The sequence below is a fragment of the Castor canadensis genome, chromosome 1 (genome assembly GCF_047511655.1).
Source record: "Castor canadensis chromosome 1, mCasCan1.hap1v2, whole genome shotgun sequence".
In the NCBI taxonomy this organism is placed as follows: domain Eukaryota; kingdom Metazoa; phylum Chordata; class Mammalia; order Rodentia; family Castoridae; genus Castor; species Castor canadensis.
The window spans coordinates 168,992,154-169,007,623 of record NC_133386.1 but is presented as its reverse complement, the minus strand read 5'-3'; the positions used below and the strand labels follow the sequence as shown (position 1 = coordinate 169,007,623).

Here is a 15,470-nt window from a genome sequence, read left to right as displayed (position 1 = left end):
TTTGAGCACATGATAAAGCGAGAGCACACAAGGGAGATATGAGGATAGGTAAGACACCTAAAAAATTAGGTAGCATTTGTTGCCCTTAATGCAGAGAAACTAAAGCAGATACCTTAAAAGCAACTGAGGCCAATAGGAAAAGGGGACCAGGAACTAGAGAAAAGGTTAGATCAAAAGAACTAACCTAGAAGGTAACACACACGCACAGGAAATCAATGTGAGTCAATGCCCTGTATAGCTATCCTTATCTCAACCATCAAAAACTCTTGTTCCTTTCTATTATTGCTTATACTCTCTCTTCAACAAAATTAGAGATAAGGGCAAAATAGTTTCTGCTGGGTATTGAGGGGGTGGTGGGGAGAGGGAGGGGGTGGAGTGGGTGGTAAGGGAGGGGGTGGGGGCAGGGGGGAGAAATGACCCAAGCCTTGTATGCACGTATGAATAAAAAAAAAAGATTCATATGTTTTGTTTCCCTACTAGCTCCTTGATAATCAAGTGGTGGTGCACGTCTGTAATATCAGCTACCTCTTGGGAGGTGGAGGCAAGAGGATCTTAGGTCCAAGGCCAGTCTTGGCAAAGTTAGCAAGACCCTATCTCAAAAACAAAATAAAACAAGCAAAAGATCTGGGTCTGTGGCCCAAGTAGCAGAGTGGTTGCTTAGCAAGTATGAGGCCTGGGTTCAATCTCCAGTATTGAAAAAAGAAAATTGTTGATGGGCTCATAGGGCTTCATTATATTATTGTCTATTTCAATTTTCTGTAATAAAAAGTAATAAGTTAAAAAAATCCCACCAATAGAACAAATTAAACTAGGGGATGTCCCTTCTATCTATAAAGCATCCCTTCAGTTTTAGGTTTCTTCTTCCCTAGTACTATAAGGTTGATTGAATTGGTTTGCCTCTAAAGTTATACCTCTTTTGGTTGATAAAATATGACATAAAAGAAATGTAATACTATGTTCAAAGAATGCCAGTCTCATCCAGCATAATAGATTATTATAAGTTAGTGTATATTATTCAAGATAAAATTTTCACTATTGTTTAGTAAAGAGAAGCAAAAATAATTCAACTCACCAATTAACTGTTTCATATAATATTTATACTCTGAAGTCTGTACTTCAGTGTTATTGATACAAGATTTCTTTTTAGCACATTTCTGGCGAGAAATGATTGAGGCAGAAGGTTTTCATCAACATTTAATAAAGTTAAATTCAATAGTAAAACTTACTATTGGTAGTTTAAAACAAAGTATTAACAACACAAAAATGTTAATTAATTTCTAATTCTCTATTCTATTACTTAAATTTCATGAAGGTTGATTGGACTTGATCCATCATTTTACGGAAAATTAATTATTTCAAATACATGCACCACTTTATGCAACCTGCCTGATTTGCATTGAAGAAAATTCAGCAGAAGTAATTGAGGCACAAGCAAATACTGGCACTGACTGAACTCAATTTTCATTCCAAATTTCTGCAAAATCCCAAGGCACAACAATATCAGATGCAAGGGGGAAAACAAACAAAAGCAATGTGAAAAGGGAACATGAAGAGAGAATATTACAAGAATCAGAGAACAAAGGGATTGCAAAACTATTTTAATGCCATAGATGAGCAGTGAGGGCTTCATTCAGGCAAGGTGGAATAAGATATCATATGGCATCCTGACAATTGATGTCTTCATTTAAATGTAAGAATTTACATTCTAATTAGAAAGAATTTACATCTTAATCAGAGGCAGCTGTATTATCTTGTTACTGTTTTTTTCCAAAGGTAATGAACTAAAGTACTGCTGTGCTTTTTCAACCAGAAACTAAACAGACAGCATCCAGTGTTATTTTATAGCTTACCTGCTGTAAGCTCTTATTAATATTTTCAAAGATTAAATTCTAACTAAAATCTTTTAAAAATGAAAATTGAATTTGACATCACTAGAATAGTATGATAAGGAGTTATTTAAAAGTATTTACGCAAATCCTTTTCTAAGTTGTATTTTAAGTGTACTTATTTATCAAGCTAATAGAAACCTCTTATGACTTATTAATATAATATTGTTTTTCATTTGGGAATATGTAGAAAAGCTACTGAATCAGGTATGTGCTACATTCTGCCTGGTTGTTCTCAAACTAGCATCTTATTATGAAGGATCACTTACTAAATACAAACTTTGCCTTATTAAGACCATTTAAATTAACATACATTCTTTTTTTTTTCCTTCTATGATACGTAACAAGGAAAGATAACACATTAGAAACAGAATATTTTGCTTGAATTTTACATGATTTTGTGACTACTACATTAATAAAATTTAAAAATGTGATGCTTCACAAATATACACAATTTTGATGGCATCAAGATTGCCATAGTTAGTGAAACTAAAGAAAATAATGTATTCAAATCTATACTGTTCTATTCTAGGTTGTCCATAATAATGGTAACTAGACTGAGGTACTGGTACTTGGTAAAATCTTTGCAAAATCAAGCCCATCATTCATATGAGAATCAGCATGAGCTCACTGACCCATGGTTTAGAAGAAATTGGACTTGTACTAAAAGAAATCAAGCAGGAGAAAATTACAAGTGTTAATAAAAATGTAAAATGCCACCTTTGTCCCTAACACTATTCATCTTTGGATTATTGATAACTTACTTTCATCAGCTACATCATTAACATGGAGTTGTAGTATGTAATATGGAGTTGATAATTTGCAGGTTTACCATTTAATTCATTATATAGTATAATTTTTTTATAAAGTGAAAAGAAAAATAATAAAAGGACTAAAGTTGTATTTACCAGTTTGTTAAATAAATGAGTATCTTAGTTAACTCATTCAAAATATTTAAAAAGTTATAGAGCCTAAAATAATTCTGAGATATATTTATTTTCATCATCATAAAGTCTTTTTGGATACATACACAGAAACACAGATATAAACTCACTTTATTTTTTTAAAAAAAAGAATAGCAGAATAATTTCAGGTAGGTTAAAAAAAGGATGACATTAAAATTAATGTGCATTAAGGTGCCATTGTCCTAACCTGGACTAACCAGGCCACTCTGATGACAAAGAGGAAATAATTACTAGCTCACTGGTGCTTCTTCTAGTATTCCCACAAAAGACAATTTATAAAGGAAATGATTCATATAGGCCTAAATGCATTATTGGCTCTGAAGGATGGCTTTATACTGCTGTCAGAAACTGTCAGCCTACTTTTGAAAGTTTATTTGCTTATGGCTCATCTATGTATGATTTGTTATGAGGGCACTTAACATCACATAGTACACACAGTGCTTTCATTTTCAAAAGTGCCTCAGATAAGTTTTTGATTGTTCTTGGGTTTTACAGAACCTGTCTGCTGTTTCATAAAGAATCTCTACAATTAATCTCTACATCAAATTTTTCATATTTATGTATGTTACAAGTATACTATAATAGACTTTCAGCGAGTTATGTACATCATCATCAGTTTTCAGCTTGGCCTTACGTTTACAGAAATCATAAATATTCATATCCAATGAATATTTGGACATAAAAAACATAACACATGAGTCCTCATGCTCTACCTCTTGTTTTCACAACTGCTTTTGACTTGGATTATCACAATTGTTTTGTAATTACACTCCAGCTCATAGTTACCTCCCCATCTCATTGTTAGATATTGGTAAGTAGTGCTACCAATGACTTCATGGAACTGACAGACAAACGTAATGGACTCTAGCCTTCTCTATTATAACTTATGCTGTTATATGATATAGAAAACAAATGGATTCTAATCATGATTCTGTCACTCTCCAGGTCTTATGTTTCTCATCTGTAAAATGAAGAAGTATAGAAAGTTTGTCAATGGTCTCTCTTCCCCTAAAATACAATGACTCCATTGTTACAGTTTGAGTTATTTAATACTTATGGATACTCTAGTTTTTCCCTTTAACTCCAACCCAAAATGCTTTTTTGCTTCTTTCTGTCCATCTAAATCCTGTTGAATTTTTAAGATCTATTTCAAAAGGATTTGAGATGAAAGGAAGTGAGGTATCTCTGAGCATTCCTCCATGTTTGATTACTAAAAAATTAAAATAAAAAGGGATCTATTTCAAATCTATCCTTTCTATAATGCTGTTCTGATCATGTTTTCCCACAATAATTTCCTTCTTCTCTAATTCATGCATTCAGCAAATATTTATTGAGCACAATCAAGAAATCAGGCACTGAACTATGTGCTGGGTATGCAAGGAATAAGAGGAACTAGCTCCCCTATTAAAAGAGATTAAAGTGTAGCGGGGAAGTTATTATCAAGCAAAGATTAAAGACTGTAATAAGTGCAAGAAAGGCAACAGACACCTTGCTGAGGGAGTATGTCCTCATGCATTATGTAGTATGATCAAAGAAGGTATATTTACTATTGTGTTCTTACTACATAGTAATAATTAATAATTTAACATGTTATTATCTTCAATTGGCATCAGATTTATCCAAGCTATAAATCTTGTTTCCCATACCATATTGTAGTAACAATGATAATTACTGATATAGTTAACATAAGCTGAGCACTTACATTGTGCCAGTTATTGTGTTGGGAATTTATGTGTACTTTATCATCTAATCTTTAGAATAAGTTAGTTTTAACTTTGATCCCATTTTACTCACAACAAGGAAATGGGGGCTTATAATTAGATTAAGATATTTGCTTAAAGTCAGACAATTAATAAGTGGCAGTGTTGGTACTAAAACTCAAGTCTGGAAGATCCAAGATGGCGACTAGGGTGCAGAACCACAAAGTGTGAGCTCCATGACTCCAAAATCTTGCTGAGACGCTGGAGCTACAATTGGTGGAAATAAAGCACCAAGGAGAATCAAAACATTGACACTCTGAACTACTAGCCCATGGAAAGCTTCTCCATGCCACGTATACTGAGAAAACAGGTGAGCTGCTACCACTGCTGCCACTGTGGCCACAAATGTCGCCTCCTGTGGCTCCAAACCTGCCTAGTGAGACATTCAGCAGACCAAACAGGTGAGCGCCAAGTGTCACACGGAATTCCCCCAGCCACCCCTGGGATAAACCAGCATAGGCCCCTGGCTATGCTGATACCAATCTCCACCACCCCCCCAAAACAAACAAACAAACAATAAAACCCTGCACAATAAATAGTGAACTGAAATCTAACACACAGCAGAAGGGGTGGGATTGCTGAAAGTGCACTGGAGAGAGGGGGTGGGGCAAGGAGCTAATCTCAGCAGAACTATCAGTAAGCAAATGCTGGAAAGACAGGAAGGCCTAAGCCAGCCAGCAGCACCCAAAGTCAAACTGCTCCGCAAAACTGAAAAACAAACAGCAAACCATCACAGCATGGGGCTGGGGGAGGCCGGTGTTCCTGACAGAACACTGACCCTGCCCCAGAGAAAGGGGGTGAGGAAAAGAAATAAGCCCCCAGTAAATAAGCAAAGCAAAAAGCCACCTCCAAAGTGGAACTAGTGGACTACAGAGCTGATATCCTGAACCTAAGGACAGCATGCAAATTTAAACAGCCACACCTCACTGAAGGAGGAGCTGACAAAGCAGCTGCAGCTCAAAGACAGAAGAACAAAACATTACCCACAAACTATGACAGAGCTTCTGCTTAAATGCCAACACCAGGACTGGATACTGGAGGAGTAACCCCAGAACTTAAACTAAGACTGAAATTCTATTGTTCCTGAACCTGGAGGATTTTTTTTGTTGTTTGTTTGTTCATCTCTCCCTGTTGATTTGTTTTAGTTTTTTGATTAGTTTTATGATTGTGTGTTTTCTATTTTTACTTTTACTCCTACTATCTTTTCTTTCCTTTTCTCTTTCTATGCTATCAACTTTACCATCATCATCCTCTCATCCCTACTCTCACCCCTTTCACTCTTCATCCTTTTCATGTGCTAAAATCCATTGCTCCCCTCTCCAACAATTCGTTCTGTCCCCTCTCACCCATTCTCTTCCCACATCCCTCACCTTCCCCTCCTATTCTCCCCCAACCTGTCACCAGACTACCCCTCCCTCCCTTCACACTCATCACACACTATACCAACAACCTAATATACCAACTTTATATAACCCCAAGGCCCTGCAATCCCTAACAGAAACATGCTCTTCTACAAGAACAGAAATATACCCAAACACACACAAAGACCACAAAGACAGCAGCCCCTACACTCCTTTCCCCACTTACCCACCCCACTTCCCATCTCCACCTTTAGTGACACCCTATCCAATTCTGTAAATTTCTATTGCTGGCATTACAAATGTTAACCCCCCAACTCCCACTGGTTATAGATATTACCACCAAGGGAAATATGTAACACATAAACTACTGGTTGGGTATCAAACCTGTGAATTAGTTAATACTAAATTATACCCTAACCAGGACAGAAATAGCACACCACCTTAGCTAAAAACCCAAGACAGCCACAAAGCAAAAATTAAATAAAAGGAAAGAAAACAGGTGACAGAAACCACCAACTAGCCTATCAAGAACATAGTTGCACAGCACCAAGTGGAGTGATGGGAAGAAGAAAAAGGGATGGAAACCATTCTCCACCCCAAAATAATTTAATACAGGATTCAGAGGGAAATGAAGAAAATGGATATCCAGCTCTGGATTCCAACAAAACAAAGATAAATGACACCAAGGAATCCAATGATGTCCACAAGAACATCCTCAAAGAAATCCTGCAAGCAATCACTGAGAATTTCATGGAGATGATACTAGACATGGTAAACCAAAACGTACAAGAGGCACTCAAGAAATTTCAAGACAGCAAAAATAAAGACTACGAGAAGACACAGAAACAAAAAAATAAACTCATAGGAGTTCTAAATAAACACCAAAGTGAAACAGAGAACACTATAAATAGATAAATGAATTTAAGATGAAAATAGACAATGTTAAAGAGGAAGTGACCTATGACATTGGAAACCTCACAAAAAAGAATGAAACAGAAACACAAAACTCCAGCAGACTAGAACAAGCAGAAGACAGAATTTCAGAACTTAAGATAAAATGGAAATTAAAGGAAAAACTGAAGAGCTATTAGTCAAACAACTCAAGTACTGTGAAAGGAATATGCAAGAACTCACCAACTCCATCAAAAGAGCAAACCTGAGAATCATGGGCATTGAAGAAGGAGAAGAGGTCCAAGCAAAAAGGATTCATAATATATTCAATGAAATAATAAGAAAATTTCCCAAATCTAGAGAAAGTTATGCCCATTCAGGTACAGGAAGCCTTCAGGACACCAAACAGACTTGACCAAAATAGAACTACCCCACAACATATTATCATTAAAACAACAAGTACAGAGAATACAGAAAGAATACTGAAGGGTGTAAGACAGAAAAAAACAAATAACATACAAAGGTAAACCAATCAAAATCACAGTAGATTTCTCAACTGAAACCTTAAAAGAAAGAAGGGCATGAAGTGAGGTGTTCTGGGCACTGAATGAAAATAACTTCAACCCTAGAATACTCTACCCAGCAACACTATCATTCAAAATAGATGGAGCAATGAAAGTCTTCCACGATAAGCAGAAACTAAAATAATATCTGACCACAAAGCCACCACTACAAAAGATTCTCCAAGGAATTCTGCACACAGAAGATGAAAGCAAACAAAACCATGAGAGGACAGGCAGTACCAAACCACAAGAGAAGAAAAGACAAGGAATCAGAGAGTAACATTGATTCAGCTGCACACAATCAAACCTTCAAACAACAAAAACAACTAAATGACAGGAATCACCACATACCTATCAATATTAACACTGAATGTTAATGGACTTAATTCCCCCATCAAAAGACACCATTTGGCAAACTGGATGAAAAAGGAAAATCCAACAATCTGTTGTTTACAAGAGACCCATCTCATTGACAGAAACAAGCACTGGCTGATGGTTAAAGGCTAGAAGATTTACCAAGCCAAAGGCTCCCCCAAAACAGGCAGGAATAGCAATACTTATCTCAGACAAAGTAGACTTCAAACTTACATTGATCAAATGAGGTAAAGAAGGACATTCCATACTAAAAAAAGGGGAAATAGACCAAAAGGAAATAACAATTATCAACCTATATGTACCCAATGTCAACGCACCCAATTTCATCAAACATACCCTGAAGGACCTAAAAGCATATATTAACTCCAACACAGTGGTCGTGGGAGACTTTAACACCCCATTATCATCAATAGATAGGTCATCCAAACAAAAAATCAATAAAGAAATTCTAGAACTAAATTGCACCATAGATCAAATGGACGTAGCTGATTTCTACAGAATATTTCATTCAACATCTGCACAATATACATTCTTCTCAGCAGCCTGTAGAACTTCCTCCAAAACTGATCATATCTTAGGGCACAAAGCAAGCCTCAGCAAATGTAAGAAAACAGAACTAATCCCATGCATTCTATTGATCATAGTGCATTAAAACTAGAACACAACAACAAAAACAGCATCAGAAAATATGCAAACAACTGGAAACTGAACAACACATTGCTCAATGATCAGTGGTTCATCAATGAAATAAAAGCAGAAATTCAAAGGTTCCTGGAAGTTAATGAAAATGAAAACATGACCTAACAGAACCTATGGGACACAGCAAAGGCAGTCCTAAGAGGAAAGTTTATAGCCATGAGTGCATATATTAAAAGAACAGAAATCTCAAATCAATAACCTAATGCTACATTTAAACTCCTAGAAAAACAACACACAAAGAATAAATTGAGAAAGAATATATGGAAACAATCCCATTTACAATAGCCTCAAAAAAAATCAAATAGTTAGGAGTAAACTTAACAAAGGATGTGAATGACCTCTACAAGGAGAACTACAAACCCCTGAAGAAAGAGACTGAGGAAGACCATAGAAGGTGGAAAGATCTCCTGAGCTCATGGATTAGTAGAATCAACATAGTCAAAATGGCTACATTACCAAAGCAATCTACATGTCTAATGCAATTCCCATCAATTCATTACAGAGATTCCCAATGACATTCATTACACAGATTGAAAAATCTACCCTAAAGTTAATTTGGAAACACAAGAGACTGCAAATAGCCAAGGCAATACTCAGCAAAAAGGGCAATGCTGGAGGTATCTCAATACCCGACTTCAAACTATGTTACAAAGCAATAGCAATAAAAACAGCATGGTACTGGCACAAAAACAGGCATGAAGACCAGTGGAACAGAATAGAGGACCCAGATATGAATCCACATAACTATGCCCAGCTTATTTTTGACAAAGGTGCCAAAAACATATGATGGAGAAAAGACAGCCTCTTTAACAAATGTTGCTGGGAAAAGTGGTTATATGCCTGCAGAAAACTGAAACTAGATCCATGTTTATCACCCTGTACTAGTATCAAATCAAAATGCATCAAGGATCTTAAAATCAGACCTGAAACTCTGAAGTTAGGAAAGAGCAGGGAATACTCTGAAAGCGATAGGTATAGGCAAGGACTTCCTCAATAGAACCCCAGCAGCTCAGCAACTAAGAGAAAGGATGGACAAATGGGACTACATAAAATTAAAAAGCGTCTGCACAACAAAAGAAATGATCTCTAAAGTGAAGAGATCACCCACAGAGTGGGAGAAAATATTTGCCAGCTATAAATCAAAGGACTGATAATCAGAATATATAGGGAGCTCAAAAAACTAAACACTCTAAAAATGAATGAACCAATAAAGAAATGGGCAACTGAATTAAACAGAACTTTTTGAAAAGAAGAAATTAAAATGGCCAAAAAACATGAAAAAATGTTCACCATCTCTGGCCTTAAAGAAAATGCAAATAAAAACCACAGTAAGATTCCACCTCATCCCTGTTGGAATAGCTATCATCAAAAGCACCAACAACAAGAAATGTTGGCAAAGATTCGGGGAAAAAGGAACCCTCATACACTGTTGGTGGGAATGCAAGCTAGTACAACCACTCTAGAAAACAATATGGAGGCTTCTAAAAAAACTATACATAGATCTGTCATATGACCCAGCAATTCTACTCCTAGGGATATACCCAAAGGAATGCGACTCAGGTTACTCCAGAGACACCTGCACACCCATGTTTATTGCAGTGCTATTTATTCGTAATAGCCAAGTTATGGAAACAGCCAAGATGCCCCACTGACAAATGGATTAAGAAAATGTGGTATTTATACACAATGGATTTTTACTCAGGCATGAAGAAGAATGAAATCTTATCATTTCCAAGTAAATGGATGGAACTAGAGAACATCATCTTAAGTGAAGTTTGCCAGGCTCAGAAAGTCAAAAATAGTATGTTCTCCCTCATATGCAGACTTCAGATCTAAAACAATTGCAGTAATACTATTAGACATGGGTCACATGCTAAGGGGAGGACACATACAGGAGGAATAGGAAAGGGAGGAAACCCAAAACTTGAAAGTGTTTGATGTGCCCACTGCAAAGGAGCTAATACAGCAACCTTAAAACGACAGAGGTCAATATGGTAAGGTGACTGGGAAGTAGTGAAGAGGTCTGGTAGAGATGAATCAGTTCAGGTTGCAATACACTTGTGCATGGAAGCAATGCTAGGAATCTCTCTGTATAGCTATCCTTACCTGAACTAGCAAAAACACTATGTCTTTCTTATTATTGCTTACGTCTTCTCTTCAACAAAATTGGAGAAAAGGGCAGAACAGGTTCTGCCTGGAGGCGAGGTGGGTAGGGGGATAAGGTGGGGTGGAGAAATGGCCCAAGCAATGTGTGCACATATGAATAAATGAATAAAGAAAAAAAAAAGCATGATGGCACAGAGCTCAGCACATAGAAAATATTTAGTAATTAAATATTTAGGAAAAACTGAAAATAATTACACTTCTACATGTGCTTCACATATTACTAAACACTGCTTTAGTTTTTCAACTACAAATTCCACATGGATTTTTTAATCAGATGACTTTTTAAATTTAATTCTGAGAAATTCTCAGCCATTACAAAGAAAAGTCTGCAGAACCAAAGTATGGTGTATCAATCACCATAATAAAATCCATCATATTTTGTAGGTTTTAGTGTCATTACAGAATAGGATATAGTCCTTTGCACATACAAGGCATATAACAAATATTTGGCAAATGAATAAATGAGCAAGTGAGCCTTGAGTCTTTAAGCAGCCATTTTACTTCTTTAGAGTCAGCCTCTCTTCTGGCAAAACTTAATTGGCTTTTAAGACTTCTTGAAGACAGGATGCTTGGGATGAAAATCCTGTCTGAAAGTATTTCAGATCTAGTTTATCCCCTTGTACTGCTCCCATTTTTTTTCTGGGGGTTTGTAGTTGTTGTTTTGTTTTCTGAGACAGGGTCTCGAAAAATCTAGTTTCTTACATGACTTTTCAGACATTGTTCCCAACTGACACCAAGTGGTATGCATGGACTTTTCTATTCAGAACTCTTGGTTTTGGGTAAACACTACAACAGCAATTGCCCACCCTGAGCTTATCACTGAAATGCTTTTGACTCACATACTGAAAATATCAATGACTGGATCTATAGAATTATTATATAGTAGGAAACTTAATAAAATCAATTAATCAAGGACTTCCTTTCACAGAGTTGGAGTTAGGCTTCCGATATTTTAAAGACCAAGAATAAAGAAAAGTCTATATTTTAATCTCATTTGTAAAAGCAAAATGGAAGAAATAGCCACATTTTAATTTCAAACAAAATTATGAATGCCAATAAATTACTCATTTATTCAGTTAGTTACAATGAAATGGAGACCTGAGGTATGGGTAAATCTAAAGAGCAACCTGAAAAAATACAGTTGATGCAGACTGTATTTCAGCATTATTTTTATTGTGTTTTTTCATTTTTATTTTTAGGAAGAATTTAGAAGTTGGCTCGGTACTGTAACTTGTTTATATCTTCTCAGTGGTGGGAAGAACCAGCATCATCTCCTGGGACATTTGTACTGACTTACTAGCTCAAACCAGAGCTTAAAAAATACCTGTTTATAAATCTGTTGGCTCTCACTATTATTGGAACTGACTGATAATTTTCTAATCTTCTAGATCTGGCCAGATTATGGTACTTAAATTATTTAAATAATAATGTCCTCAGTTAAGGAAATGAAGTGATATTGTCAATAAAAACCTGAAATCTTTGATGCAGATAATCTAAAATATGGATAATACACTTGGAGATAACTGAGAACTGGCTTTTCAAGTTAGGCCTTGGGCCATATGCAGCTAAAAATTTAAAATCTAAATTAATATCAGACTTACATTTCACAGGCTAATATGAAAACCATTTGAGATAAAACAGAATTCTTTAATTCCTTTGTTGTGGTTCAAGAACAGAGGAAGAAATTGCTCAGAGGATAATACTAACATAATGGACAGTAAAGGAATGGGTCAAAAACACTTTTAAGATAGATAAAAAATGAGAAATTAGAAAGCAAGCAGATTAATAAAAAAAAGAGAATGCAGGAATAAGTCATGGAGTTATAGGTCTATTAGTCTACATTACTGACAGAAATTCTTAAAAAATACATTGAAGAGCTTAGATGATGATCCCTGGTAGCTACTGAATTCTCTAAAGGGATAAGGAAATCCACTTCCAGAAGACAACTACTGGCATTCTCTACCTGGGAGCCATCCATCCCCTATAATCCTTAGACGCAGAATAAGGTAGATTATAGTAAAAAGAAACTGATCCATATTAATCTCAAATACAAAGGGCCTAAGCAAGAATCAAGCAATGTTTAAAATTTTAAGTACCCACTGATACTTAATAGAGTTCATACGTAACAAAATTTAAAACACATGGATGAACACTTCACAATGAAATAAATATCCTCAAATGGGTAAGATGGGCTGTTAGGAAAAGAACCAATTAGAAACATGGAAAAAGTTCAACTGACTAACAGAATAGATGCAATTGAGGGTGGAATTACTGGATTAGAAGACAAAGTAAAGGGATTCTTCCAGTATAAAAATCAAAAGAGCAAAGAAAATTAAATATCAGGGAAAAGTTAAAAAATATGAATACAATATCCAGAAACTCTAACATTTGTCTATTGGGCACTGCAGAAGAAGACACAGAATGCCAATCTGGGCCTCAAAATGGGAAATTATTATATTAAAAGACTGAAAGAGAGATATCAGAAGCAGAAAAAGTACTTAATTAAAATTCATGAGCTAGCTTTGATGAGTATTTTGACTCAAATCTGGAAGTTAAAAAAAGCTTAGCCAGGTGCTGGTGGCTCATGCCCATAACCCTCACTACTCAGGAGGCAGAGATCAGTACCCCCTCCACTGGGAGGGAGGCGCCATGTTGAAAAAACCCATCACAAAAAAGGGCTGATATGAGAAATAAGCGTTGGACGTCGAAGAATAAAGTTGTTGGGTATTCTGATGATGGCAAATATCTTTATTTATTTGATTGTGGAAATCTCCAGAAGCAGTAGCCGAGAAAAAAATGGAAAGGGGGAAGTAATAATACCCAAAGAAAAGTTCTGGAAGATATCTAGCCCTCCCCAGGCATACTGGAACAGAGAACAAGAGAAGGTGAACAAGAGGTACAACCCCATCTTGAGCATGCTGGCCAACCAGACAGGAGATACATATGCGCCTTCCAACATAAGCCATCTGAATTACTGTGAACCTGACCTGAGAGTCACGTCAGTCGTGACAGATTTTAACAATTTGCCGGACAGATTTAAAGACTTTCTTCTGTACTTGAGATGTCGAAATTATTCAATGCTTATAGATCAACCAAATAAATGTGCAAAGAAACCCTTCTTACTGCTGGTGATAAAGTCCCTTACTCCACACTTTGCCAGAAGGCAAGCAGTTCGGGAGTCCTGGGGCAGAGAAAGCAATGTGGGGAACCAGACGGTGGTGCGAGTGTTCTTGCTGGGTCAGATCCCTCCTGAGGACAACCACCCTGACCTTTCAGATATGCTGAGATTTGAGAGTGAGAAGCACCAGGACATTCTGACGTGGAACTACAGAGATCCCTTATTCAACCTATCTCTGAAGGAGGTGCTGATTCTTAGGTGGGTGAGCACCTCCTGCCCTGACGCCGAGTTCCTTTTCAAGGGTGAGGACGACGTTTTTGTGAATACTCATCACATCCTGAATTACTTGAATTGCTTATCTAAGAATAAAGCCAAAGATTTGTTGATAGGTGATGTGATCCACAATGCTGGACCTCATCGGGATAAGAAACTGAAGTACTATATCCCACAAGTGCTTACTCCAGAGTCTACCCACCGTACGCAGGGGAGGTGGTTTCCTCTACTCTGGCCACTTGGCCCTGAGGCTGTACAGTATAACTGACCGGGTCCATCTCTACCCCATTGGTGATGTTTATATCGGAATGTGCCTTCAGAAACTCGGCCTCGTTCCAGAGAAACACAAAGGCTTCAGGACATTTGATATGGAGGAGAAAATCAGGAATAATATTTGTTCCTGTGTAGATTTGATGTAAGTACACAGTAGAAAACTCAGGAGATGACTGACATTTGGTCACGGTTACAAAATGCTCATTTAAAATGCTAAAATATATAAGAGCTAAATTTCGCACAGAAAGGTGTATTTTGACTAGTTCCCAAGTTGCGTTCTCACATTAGGGTGATTTCTATGTGACATCAGAATTGCCTTCTGAAGTAGCCCTTCAATTTGGTACTTTTGTGATGAGGGAAGACAGGAGATGGTAAATTTTATGGGAAATGTGGCAGGAAGGTCGGTTCTGACCTTTCCTCCCAGCTGGTGGCCATTATTTTTCTAATTTGTCCCCTTTCTCATCTGAAATCATAAGTGTCTAGAATTTGACTTTTTTTAAACTTACTTTTCATTTTGCCCTTCTACGTAATGCTCCTGCTTTCATTGTGATGACTGATTTACCTGTAATCTGGAGGTTTATGAACCTATTGTCTACCGAGATTATGTTACACATTGTTCAGTGGCTTCTGTGCAATGGAATTGCACTTATTTTCAGGAGATTTGGATACGTTTTTTAAATTGCCTAGAAAATGGACTTCTGTGAAAATTTGCTGCCACCCCAACAGTATTCTCTTATGTTCATATAATCAGTTAATTTCGCAAAAAGAGAATCACTGTGCAACAAATCCAGTGTGTCTTGTGGTCTTAAGTCATAAGGAGAGAGATGGCTTGATTTTTCTTAAATGGGTGGTATCATCATAGTTATCTAATTTTAGTATCTTGAAAATTCATGGGTATGGCTCCATAATGGCTAACTGAAGGTTGACCTGTCCCTGGCAGCCACATGGGTTAAAGAATTTTCAATGTGGACCAAGAGAGCATATGTGATTTTTGAACTTGAATTGTGAAGACTGAAGTAACAGACATTTTCTTAAGTGGTTTGTCAATTTAAAACGCCAGGATTTTATTCTTGCCATATTTTCATATGTTGCTCTCACAAATTATTATTCTGAGTAGTGACTGCTTCTCTGCCTCAGTGT

General features: G+C 36.6%; 1 protein-coding gene, 1 long non-coding RNA gene and 1 pseudogene across 9 annotated transcripts in view; 2 read left to right on the top strand and 1 right to left on the bottom strand.

The window, feature by feature from the left end:
* The window catches only part of Elp4 (elongator acetyltransferase complex subunit 4), a 234,602-nt gene that overhangs the window by 53,745 nt on the left and 165,387 nt on the right, over nucleotides 1-15,470 (bottom strand). The gene's annotated exons all lie outside the window — the stretch shown is intronic.
* The window catches only part of LOC141411495 (uncharacterized), a 108,815-nt gene that overhangs the window by 40,847 nt on the left and 52,498 nt on the right, over nucleotides 1-15,470 (top strand). The window lies entirely within an intron of this gene.
* LOC109686336 (N-acetyllactosaminide beta-1,3-N-acetylglucosaminyltransferase 2-like) lies at nucleotides 12,886-15,335 on the top strand (annotated as a pseudogene).